Below are 12,814 nucleotides of genomic sequence, written 5' to 3' on the forward strand. Positions count from 1 at the left end.
ATAGGTCTGCCTTGGGGCAGATGCATTTGGACGGTACATGCTGTTCGGGATCCATATCTTACGCTTCTGTGCGGGCGAGCCCAAAGATGAGCCCGTGTCACGGTTGCGCCTGTGAGAGCTCTGGTATTCCTGCAGACCAGTTTCGACATTGATGGCCTTGTTCACCAAGGTGGCGAAATCAGCAAAGTCATGCACTAGAAGTGCGAGCTTGATGTCAGCTTGAAGGCCATCACGGAACTTCTCCTGTCTGCGTGCATCAGTTGCAATGTCTTCTTCAGCATAGCGGGACAAGTCCAGAAACTCCCGCTGATAAGCTTCGACAGTTTTGTTGCCTTGGGTGAGGTTGCGGAACTCACGCTTCTTCCGGTCCATGACTCCTTGAGGAATGAAGCGGGCACGGAAAGCTGCTTGGAAGTCTGGCCATGTGATGATTGTTCCAGCTGGCAGGGTACGCCTGTGGCTGTCCCACCATTGAGCTGCGGGTCCCTTCATGAAGAAGGAAGCAAAGGTGACATAGCTGGCAGGGGCTACATCAGCAGACTCCATCTCATAGGTGATGTCACGGAGCCAGTCATCAGCATCCAGAGGCTGAGTTGAGCTGCGGTAGATGGTTGGGTTGAGGCGTATGAAATCTTGAAGAGTCACTTGGGTTGGCTGCTGGTTCATATTGGGGCGAGGAAACTGAGCCATCATATTTTCCATGAATTGGCGGTTCAGTTCAAACTGTTGGATCATACCAGCCATGTACTCAGGTGGTGGTGGGGCATCGCCACCACGACCACGACCACCTGGTCTAACCATCCTGCTAATATATAACAGGGGTAGTTCAGCATTGAGAAATATTTGCAAAGACAAGAATCATTCATGATGAAACATGCATAACGAGAGGAGCACGATAGCTACTACATAGTAGTCGGCATAACTTACAAAAGGGGTCATGCATAGAGTTCAGTACACAGAGTTCAGTAAATAGACTAAAACATCATAGGCGGCACACAGGCTCGCGGTGACTGCAACTAATACTTAACTAAGCAAGACTACATCAGTCCCAAGAGGTACTGTGGAGGTAATCGTAGCCCGACAGCTGGTAGTGAGGCAACGGATAGCCCTCCACGTCAGCAGACTGGGGGCCGCGGATACTCAGGTGTAGAGCCCGACGCTCAGGTGGCAGAAGAGGACCAAGTGCGGGAGAGTAGCCTCCCACCTCTGGCCAACCGACACCGTGGGGCATCACGGTCCTGGCTGGGTAGATCGCAGTACGCGGTACCTGTCCAGATCGGACAAAGGGGTGCAGCAGCGTCAGAGCACGGTAAAGGTGCTGACGGGTGGTGTACATCTCGTGGCGAAGAGCTCGGTTAGCTCGATCCAGCCCATCAGCATGCAGAACCAGGTTCTGATGGTAAAAGGGCTCTCGGGTGACAGTGGAGTAGGCAGCCGTATAGTATCCCTCCGCACCAACATCAGAGGCGATAGCAATGTGCCTGAAGGGGGAGGTGTCCAACTCCCGATACTCTCCACGAAGACGTGTCAGAGCAGCATAGGCAGTATCGTGGACAGCCATATCGATGGTCACACCAACACCATGTGCGGTGTGCAGCACAGTAGTGGAGTCATACTCCCGCGAGTAGAGGTGGACGATGGCACGGTACTGCTCCTGGTTAAAGTCCTGGTACTCCTCGTAGACGGTGTACTCAGGGTGCCAGCGATAACCCAGATAGGTCATCATCTCAGCTAGCACCGCAGGTGATCCCGAGGCACCAATGGCCGTCGTGTGGCGAACGACCTGCCTCGTGGGTTCCATCTGAAAGCAAAGACGTTTCAAAGGAGTCAAATGACAGTGTGTGAATTGTTCAAAATACTATTCTAAGAAACAACTATGGCTTATCCAACTTTGGGGTGAATGTGGTCACGGGATCCTAGTGTTAGAGTTAGTAAATTCGTTTAACCCGAGTAGAAGAGAGTTCAGAGACCCAGAGTAAAGGTCGAGGAGTAAAAGATCCTAGTACCACCCAATGGCGACGTGGGCCCATAACCCACAGGTCCCAGGATCGAAACCTGGCTCTGATACCAACTTGTGACGCCCCCGATTTGACCGTACACTAATCATGCACGCAAATGTGTACGATCAAGATCAGGGACTCACGGGAAGATATCACAACACAACTCTAAAACATAAATAAGTCATACAAGCATCATAATACAAGCCAGGGGCCTCGAGGGCTCGAATACAAGTGCTTGATCATAGACGAGTCAGCGGAAGCAACAATATCTGAGTACAGACATAAATTAAACAAGTTTGCCTTAAGAAGGCTAGCACAAACTGGGATACAGATCGAACGAGGCGCATGCCTCCTGCCTGGGATCCTCCTAACTACTCCTGGTCGTCGTCAGCGGCCTGCACGTAGTAGTAGGCACCTCCAGCGTCGTAGGTGTCGTCATCGACGGTGGCGTCTGGCTCCTAGGCTCCAGCATCTGGTTGCGACAACCAGATAGAAAGGGAAGGGGAAAAAGAGGGAGAGAAGCAACCGTGAGTACTCATCCAAAGTACTCGCAAGCAAGGAGCTACACTACATATGCATGGTATATGTGTAAAGGGGCATATCAGTGGACTGAACTGCAGAATGCCAGAATAAAAGGGGGATAGCTAGTCCTGTCGAAGACTACGCTTCTGGCCATCTCCATCTTGCAGCATGTAGAAGAGAGTAGATTGAAGTCCCCCAAGTAGCATCGCATAGCATAATCCTACCTGGCGATCCCCTCCTCGTCGCCCTGTTAGAGAGCGATCACCGGGTTGTATCTGGCACTTGGAAGGGTGTATTTTATTCAGTATCCAGTTCTAGTTGTCATAAGGTCAAGGTACAACTTCGGGTCGTCCTTTTACCGAGGGACACGGCTATTCGAATAGATAAACTTCCCTGCAGGGGTGCACCACATAACCCAACACGCTCGATCCCATTTGGCCGGACACACTTTTCTGGGTCATGCCCGGCCTCGTAAGATCAACGCGTCGCAGCCCCACCTAAGCACAACAAAGAGGTCAGCACGCCGGTCTAACCCTATGCGCGCAGGGGTCTGGGCCCATCGCCCTATGCACACCTGCACGTTGCGTACGCGGCCGGAAGCAGACCTAGCCTAGTGGCGTTCCAGTCCAATCCGGCGCGCGCCACTCAGTCGCTGACGTCAAGAAGGCTTCGGCTGATACCACGAAGCCGGGATACCCATAACTACTCCCGCGTAGATGGCTAGTGCGTATAGACCAAATGGCCAGACTCAGATCAAATACCAAGATCTCGTTAAGCGTGTTAAGTAACCGCGAACGCCGACCAGGGCCAGGCCCACCTCTCACCTGGGTGGTCTCAACCTGCCCTGTCGCTCCGCCACAAAGATCCACTTGCGGGTACTCCTACGAGCCGACCCGACTTTAGTCACCACATGTGTCATGTATATAGTATTTAAGTATATAATCGTGATCACCGCCCAGGTGATCACGGCCCGATAGTATAGCACAGCAGACGGACAAGAATGTAGGGCCACTGATGGAAATCTAGCATCCTATACTAAGCATGTAGGATTGTAGGTAAAGGTATCAACAGTAGTAGCAAGGATAGGCTATGCATCAGGATAGGATATCGAAAAGCAGTAACATGCTACTCTACTCTAATGCAAGTAGTATAGAGAAGAATAGGCGATATCTGGTGATCAAGGGGGGGGGGGGCTTGCCTGGTTGCTCTGGCAAGTAGGAGGGGTCGTCGACTCCGTAGTCGAACTGGGCAGCAGCAGTGTCGGTCTCGTAGTCTACCGGAGAGAAGAGGGGGAAGAAACAGTAAATACAATGCAAACATAAGCATGACGATGCGTGACATGACAATGAGCGGTGCTAGGTGTGTCCTAACGCGACAGTAGGTGGTACCGGCGAAGGGGGGGAACATCCGGGAAGTATTCACGATGTTTTCGCGTTTTCGGACAGACGGACCGGAGGGGGAAAGTTGCGAGTTCGATAGGTTAGGGAGATGTGGTGGACGAACGGACTGCGTATCCGGATTCGTCTCGTCGTTCTGAGCAACTTTCATATAGAAAACATTTTCATCCGAGTTACGGTTTAAAAGATATGAATTTTCAAAGTTTATTTGAATTTCTGGAATTATTTGAATTAAGCAAAAATGAATTATGACGTCAGCATGAGGCAATGCTGACGTCAGCAGGTCAACAGAGCGGCTGACCAGGTCAAACTGACCAGTGGGCCCTACCTGTCATAGACAGTGGGCTAACAGAAGATTAAACTAACTAATTTTAGTTAATTAACTACTGGACCCCACCTGTCAGTGCCTAATTAGATTAATTAATTAGTTTTAATTATAAAAACATTTTTTTTGTTAATTATGCGGCGAGGCCCGCATGTCAGTGGCTGGGACTACCCAGTCAGCAGTTGACTGGGGTCAACCCAGTCAATAGGGCCCAAGGGCCCACACGTCAGCCTCACAGGGGAGGCCACGCGGCGCCACGTCGGCCACTGGCCGGAGACGCGCCGGAGTTGACTCCGACGAGCCAAACGCGGCGGCGCGGCTCGGGAGGGGCGCGGGTTTCGCGCACGGGGGGTCTGCGGGGTTGTGGCTAGGCGCGTTCGACGCGGCTCGGCGCCGCGCGTCCAACGGTGGTGGCCGGAGTGGCTGGAACGGACGGGGGCGAGTGCTTCGAGCTCGCCGGCGGCGAGGTGCTTCGGGCGAGCAATGGGATCGGTGGTACGGCGCGAGATCGGGCAATCCAGAGGGCGGGGCGAGGCCTACGTGCACGCGCGAGCAAGATGGGCGCTAGCTAAAGACCAAAAGGTCGCCGGAACGACGCCGGCGACATGCTAGGCGGCGGCGAGCTCGGGCAAGTCGAGGACGGCGGCTAAAGGGAGTAAACGGCGACGGGAGAGGGCTAGGAGGGATAAGAGGCTCACATTGAGCCTGCAGGTGTGCGAGAGTGAGCTCGGGGAAGGCTCGAGGCGGCGAAACGGGGCGGCGATCGACGGCGGCCGTGCGGGGAAGACGAGCTCGGGGAGGTCGTTGCAGTGGCTCCAAGCTTCAACGGAGAGGCGGAGGTGATGTAGTCGAGGGCGGCGACGGCGTACGACACGACGAAGTGGCGATTGGGGCACGGTGGCCGCGGGAACGACGGAGAACGGCGGCAACCGCGTCGGGCGTGGGGAAGGAAGGAGCGGCGTGGATCTGGGAGGGGGGGAAGAGAGAGGCGCAGAGGCCGAGTGGTGAGCGAGGGCGAGTGGGAGAGGGGCCCGAGGAGGCGGGGGGCGCTGGCGTCCTTATCCTCCCCCGTCGCCGGCGAGGGGGTGCGGCGGGGACCGGCCCCTGTTCCGACCCCGGTCGGGGGAACAGGGAAGGGGAGGGCGAGTGGGAGAGGTGGGCTAGGCCGGATGGGCCGGGGGTCGGCCCAGTTGGGCCAGGGGTCCAGTGGGGGGGGGCCTTCTCCTTCTTCTTTTTTTTGTTTGTTTGTTCTGTGCTCTTTTGTATTTTCTTTTTATTTGTTTACTTTCTTTTCTTTTTTATTTCATTTAAAAGTATTTAGGCATTTTATAAAAATGTGTTTTCTCCACAATAATTATCAGTGCAATTTCTGGCATGGCCCGAACATTTTTGTTTAAATTTTTGAAAACTTTTATTTTCCATTTTAAATTTAATTGAAGTTTGAATTAGGAGTTGAAAAGAAATGTGATTCAAATGTGATCAAGCCCTGTTTAGCAACATGATTAGCTTAATCACAGAGAGTTACTGTAGCATGATTCTCGGGGTGTTACAGGTGGTAAGTTGCATGGCAATATATCTCAGAATGGCTATGGAAATGCCATAATAGTTAGGTATGGTGGCTGTTTTTAGGAAGGTATATGGTGGGTGTATGATACCGGCGAAAGGTGCGCGGTATTAGAGAGGCTAGCAATGGTGGAAGGATGAGAGTGCGTATAATCCATGGACTCAACAGTAGTCATAAAGAACTCACATACTTATTGCAAAAATCTATTAGTTATCGAAACAAAGTACTGCGCGCATGCTCCTAGGGGGATAGATTGGTAGGAAAAGACCATCGCTCATCCCCGACCGCCACTCATCAGGAAGACAATCAATAATTAAACCATGCTCCGACTTCATCACATAACGGTTCACCATACGTGCATGCTACGGGAATCACAAACTTTAACACAAGTATCTCTTAAATTCACAACTACTCAACTAGCATGACTCTAATATCACCATCTTCATATCTCAAAACAATCATAAGGAATCAAACTTCTCATAGTATTCAATGCACTTTATATGAAAGTTTTTATTATATCCCTCTTGGATGCCTATCATATTAGGACTAGTTTCATAACCAAAGCAAATTACCATGCTGTTTAGGACTCTCAAAATAATATAAGTGAAGCATGAGAGTTCATTTATTTCTTCAAAATAAAACCACCGCCGTGCTCTAAAAGGATATAAGTGAAGCACTAGAGCAAATGACAAACTACTCCGAAAGATATAAGTGCAGATCAATGAGTAGTCGAATAATTATGCAACTATGTGAAGACTCTCTAACATTTAAGAATTTCACATCTTGGTATTTTATTCAAACAGCAAGCAAAACAAAATAAAATAAAATGACGCTCCAAGCAAAACACATATCATGTGGTGAATAAAAATATAGCCCCAAGTAAAGTTATCGATGAACGAAGACGAAAGAGGGGATGCCATCCGGGGCATCCCCAAGCTTAGGCTTTTGGTTGTCCTTGAATATTACCTTGGGGTGCCTTGGGCATCCCCAAGCTTAGGCTCTTACCACTCCTTATTCCATAGTCCATCGAATCCTTACCCAAAACTTGAAAACTTCACAACACAAAACTTAACAGAAAACTCGTAAGCTCCGTTAGTATAAGAAAATAAATCACCACTTAGGTACAGTTGTGAACTCATTCTAAATTCATATTGGTGTCATATGTACTGTATTCCAACTCTTCTATGGTTCATACCCTCCGATACTACTCATAGATTCATCAAAATAAGCAAACAACACATAGAAAACAGAATCTGTCAAAAACAGATCAGTCTGTAGTAATCTATATCAAACGCAAACTTCTGGAACTCAAAAAATTCTACCTAAATAGCAAAACCTAGATAATTTGATTATTGATCTGCTGCAATTCGAATCAGTATTTTATCACATTCTGGTGATTTTTAACAATTGTTTTCGTGAACGGGAAGTTTCTGGAATTTTCAGCAAGATCAAATAACTATCATCCTAGAAGATCCTATAGGTCTTACTTGGCACAAACACTAATTAAAACATAAAAACACATCTAAACAGAGGCTAGATAGTTTATTTATTCCTAAACATAACCAAAAACCAAAAAACTAAAATAAAATTGGGTTGCCTCCCAACAAGCGCTAACGTTTAACGCCCCTAGCTAGGCATGATGATTTCAATGATGCTCACATAAAAGATAAGAACTGAAACATAAAGAGAGCATCATGAAGAATATGACTAGCACATTTAAGTCTAACCCACTTCCTATGCATAGGTATTTGTGAGCAAACAACTTATGGGAATAATAATCAACTAGCATAGGAAGGCAAAACAAGCATAACTTCAAAACTTTAAGCACATAGAGAGGAAACTTGATATTATTGCAATTCCTACAAGCATATATTCGTCCCTCATAATAATTTTCAGTAGCATCATGAATGAATTCAACAATATAACCAGCACCTAAATCATTCTTTTCATGATCTACAAGTATAGAATTTTTACTACTCTCCACATAAGCAAAATTCTTCTCATCAATAGTAGTGGGAGCAAACTCAACAAAACAACTATCATGTGAAGCATAATCCAACTGAAAATTAAAATCATGATGACAAGTTTCATGGTTATCTTTATTCTTTATAGCATACGTGTCATCACAATAATCATCATAAACAACAACTTTGTTATCATAATCAATTGGAACCTCTTCCGAAATAGTGGATTCATCACTAAATAAAGTCATGACCTCTCCAAATCCACTTTCATAATTATCATAATAAGACTCAACATCCTCCAAAATAGTGGGATCATTACTTCCTAAAGTTGACACTCTTCCAAACCCACTTTCATCAATATAATCATCATAAGTAGGAGGCATGCTATCCTCATAATAAATTTGCTCATCAAACTTGGGAGGCTAAAAATATCATCTTCATTAAACGTAGCATCCCCAAGCTTGGGACAAAGATTAATTTCAGCAGATATATTCTCAAACATGTCATTCTCATCAAACATAGCATCCCCAAGCTTGGTCCTTTTCATATCATAAGCATAATCACTCTCATCATTAATAGTATGGATAGCACCAATAATATAGCAAACATTATTATCATATTCTTCCAAGCAAGTGCCAAAAAGATTTTCAAGATCATAAGAAGTATCATTATCTTCCCAATCATAATCATCACAACAAGCAATAGGCATAACGAGATCATCATCAAGTGCATCATCTTCCACAATTATTTTTGATTAATTTTCATGAGGCCCAACATAATAGGAGCAACATTATTTGGGAGAGATATCTTTTTACATCTCTTCCTTTTTCTTTTCTTCTGCTTCACCAGATCATGTGTGGGTTCAATCCTATTTTTGGAGCTCCTTATTAATGAGATTGGTTGAATAGAAGGCTCCTTCTCGTTTCCTGATTCATCATAAGAACTAATAGGAGGATATTGGGAAGTCTCTTTCCTTTCATTAGTATTCTCTGCATCTTCTATTTGTTTTCTTATCTTTATGTAATTGGCAATATAAGGATTTTCAATGCAATTCACCGCACAATACATATAAATTTTCTCTAGATCAAAATCAAGAAGTTTATAAGGGGCAAATTCTGGAAGATGCTTAGTTATACGTTTCATTTCTTTGTAACCCATAAGCAAACTAAGTTCATTATAATGTGCAAGGGAAATCAAGTCATCACAATTTTTGGACACGATTAGATCATGAAACAATTTGCATTGGATAGTTAAATGACCCCGTTCATTGCAAAGTTCACAAGTACGGCTGAGAAAATTTAAATTTCCAGCACAAACATCTAGCCCTTCTTGCAACAATTTAGTTTCTAAATGCTTATGCCTCTTGCAATATCTATCTTCCCTATTTGGTGTGTACTTGCAAACCCAATGCACTCCACAAAAATTGACATGTTTATAGGAGACATTTTCATCATAACTAGTGCAATCATCATTAGTACTATGGATATTCAAAGAGTTCATACTAACAACATTGAAATCATGCTCATCATTCAAAGATTTAGCGCCAAACATTTTATAGACTTCTTCTAGCACTTGAGCACAATTTTCCTTTTCATCATACTTATGAAAGATATTAAAAAGATGAAGCGTATGAGACAAACTCAATTCCATTTTTTTGTAGTTTTCTTTTATAAATTAAACTAGTGATAAAACAAGAAACTAAAAGATTCGATTGCAAGATCTAAAGATATACCTTCAAGCACTCACCTCCCCGGCAACGGCGCCAGAAAAGAGCGTGATGTCTACTACACAACCTTCTTCTTGTAGACGTTGTTGGGCCTCCAAGTGCAGAGGTTTGTAGGACAGTAGCAAATTTCCATCAAGTGGATGACCTAAGGTTTATCAATCCGTGGGAGGTGTAGGATGAAGATGGTCTCTCTCAAACAACCCTGCAACCAAATAAAGAAGAGTCTCTTGTGTCCCCAACACACCTAATACAATGGTAAATTGTATAGGTGCAATAGTTCGGCGAAGAGATGGTGATACAAGTGCAACATGGATGGTAGATATAGGTTTTTGTAATCTAAAAATATAAAAACAGCAAGGTAACTAATGATAAAAATGAGCGTAAACGGTATTGCAATGCTAGGAAACAAGGCCTAGGGTTCATACTTTCACTAGTGCAAGTACTGTCAACAATAATAACATAATTGGATCATATAACTATCCCTCAACACGCAACAAAGAGTCACTCCAAAGTCACTAATAGCGGAGAACAAATGAAGAGAATATTGTAGGGTACGAAACCACCTCAAAGTTATTCTTTCGGATCGATCTATTCAAGAGTTCGTACTAGAATAATACCTTCAAACACAAATCAACCAAAACCCTAATGTCACCTAGATACTCCAATGTCAGCTCAAGTATTCGTGGGTATGATTATACGATATGCATCACACAATCTCAGATTCATCTATTCAACCAACATAAAGTACTTCAAAGAGTGCCCCAAAGTTTCTACGGGAGAGTCAAGATGAAAACGTGTGCCAACTCCTTTGCAAAAGTTCATGGGCGGAACCCGCAAGTTGATCACCAAAACATACATCAAGTGAATCACGTGATATCCCATTGTCACCACAGATACGCACATGCAAGACATACATCAAGTGTTCTCAAATCCTTAAAGACTCAATCCAATAAGATCACTTCAAAAGGAAAACTCAATCCATTACAAGAGAGTAGAGGGGGAGAAACATCATAAGATCCAACTATAATAGCAAAGCTCGCGACACATCAAGATCGTACCACCTCAAGAACACAAGAGAGAGAGATCAAACACATAGCTACTGGTACATACCCTCAGCCCCGAGGGTGAACTACTCCCTCCTCGTCATGGAGAGCGCCGGGGTGATGAAGATGGCTACCGGAGAGGGATTCCCCCTCCGGCAGGGTGCCGGAACAGGGTTCCGATTGGTTTTTGGTGGCCATAGAGGCTTGCGGCGGCGGAACTCCCAATCTATTCTGTTCTCTGAAGTTTTTAGGGTTTATGTTTATATATATAGGCGAAAGAAGTCGGTAAGGGGAGCCACGAGGGGCCCACGAGGGTGGGGGGCGCGCCCAGGGGGGCAGGCGCGCCTCCCTGCCTCGTGGCCACCTCGTTGCTTCCCTGACGTACACTCCAAGTCTGCTGGATTGCTTTCGTTCCAAAAATAACTCTCCCGAAGGTTTCCTTCCGTTTGATATTCCTTTTCTGTGGAACACTGAAACAAGGGAAAAAACAGAAACTGGCACTGGGCTCTGGGTTAATAGGTTAGTCCCATAAATAATATAAAAGTTCTTAATAAAGCCCATCAACATCCAAAACAGATAATATAATAGCATGGAACAATAAAAAATTATAGATACGTTGGAGACGTATCATTGGCGTAGACGTTGCCGTTCTTGTGCTTGCACGAAAGTAGCTTGGTTTGATGGTGGCGATGTTCTTGTGCGCGAGCTTGCTCTTAAGAGTCATTGTCGTGTAGAGGATTGCAGTTTGCTTGACGATCTTGATGCGCGGCACGACGAAGAGTGTTCCATGTCGGGGTACTTGAGCCAGAGATAGTGTCGTCGGAGTGTCGACTCGAGCGGCTCCGTCTTGAGTAGGACGAAGTGGTAGAAGAGCGTTGACCAACAAGGCACGAATCTAGTCCATGCTTGCATCATTTTCTTGTTTGTATTCGTCGATCTTGTGGTCGAAGTAGTCTCTTGTACGTTTCTCGGAGAGTCACAAGTCGGTGGCGAGATTGTCGATGTGGTCGCTCATTGCTTGTTGCTCTTGAAGCAAAGCTCGTTGTGTACCAAAGAGGTGTAGCTTGGTGACGTAGTTATTCAGGTCGTCGTCTTGCTCAAGGAAGAGTGGGTTGGTAGAAGTACTTGGCCTATCCATCTTCCAAACAAATATGTGAGTGGGATAAAGAGAAGAACTTATACCAAATGTACCTTGACCGATGTTGAAGATGTATCAAGGATCACTCAATGTGTAACAAGGAAATAGCACAATTGGTACCGATTCTTGTCGGTCTCTCACACCTACACAAGTAAAAGCTTATAGTGGAGCTTGGTTAGGATGGTGGCACAAAATTTGATGCAATTGTTAGTGAGCTTCGGTAATGTTGGAAAAGATTCACAAATTTGCGAATGCAACAAGTAGACCAATAGCAAGATATGGTACACGGAAACACACACGCAAATAGATAAGTGGGGTCGTGCAACCAAGGAATGAGCCAAAATGTGGAATTCACGAAAATGCTCTTGTTGCACAACACTAGAGAGACGCTAGCACGATTGCACGATAGGCGGATACGAAACTTGTGCACAACCTACTAAGAAAAAAATGCAACGACTTCTATCCCAAGTATGCTATATGTATGGTATTCCGATGATATGATCCAAGATGATTGAGTATGACAATCTTAATGTTGTATGATGGTATGGTTCTTGCTTATAAGCTCTTTGCTTATCTTTCCCTTTTGCTTAAAAGCTTGTTTGGCTCTTTGTGTTTGAGCTCTTTTCTCATGCAATGCTTCACGAACCAAAATAGCAATTGAGTATATGCGATGACAAATTTGTGACCCAAGAGATGGTACCAAGATATGCACCACGATGGTATGGTATGTATGCTATGGGAAGTATGATCACTAATGTGCACAAGTCACGTTGCCAGCAATACTCAAAGGCTAGTCTCGATGGGTAAGCTACGCAAAATGGGCTAAGGTGGTTATCAATGCAATGGCAAGCATGTAGAATGATATCAAGATACCAAGATAAGGTTACCGTTCATGCTTATGGTATGGTGGCAAAATGGTGGAGTTGTCGTTGTTGATGACGAGTTCGTGGCGAAGATGAGCGGCGGTTATGTTGATGTTGAACCGTACCTAAATAGGCGAAACGCAATAGGACACAGGAACCGCAACTCAAATTCTCAAAGCAAAGCGTGTCAAACTTGTGTCAGAGTTGGAAATGAGTAGTTGGTTGTTGTTGCGGAAAGTGGTGGAGGTATCGGAGTGCGAATGCGGAGGTGG

Source organism: Aegilops tauschii, chromosome 6, assembly GCF_002575655.3.
Source record: "Aegilops tauschii subsp. strangulata cultivar AL8/78 chromosome 6, Aet v6.0, whole genome shotgun sequence".
Classification (NCBI taxonomy): domain Eukaryota; kingdom Viridiplantae; phylum Streptophyta; class Magnoliopsida; order Poales; family Poaceae; genus Aegilops; species Aegilops tauschii.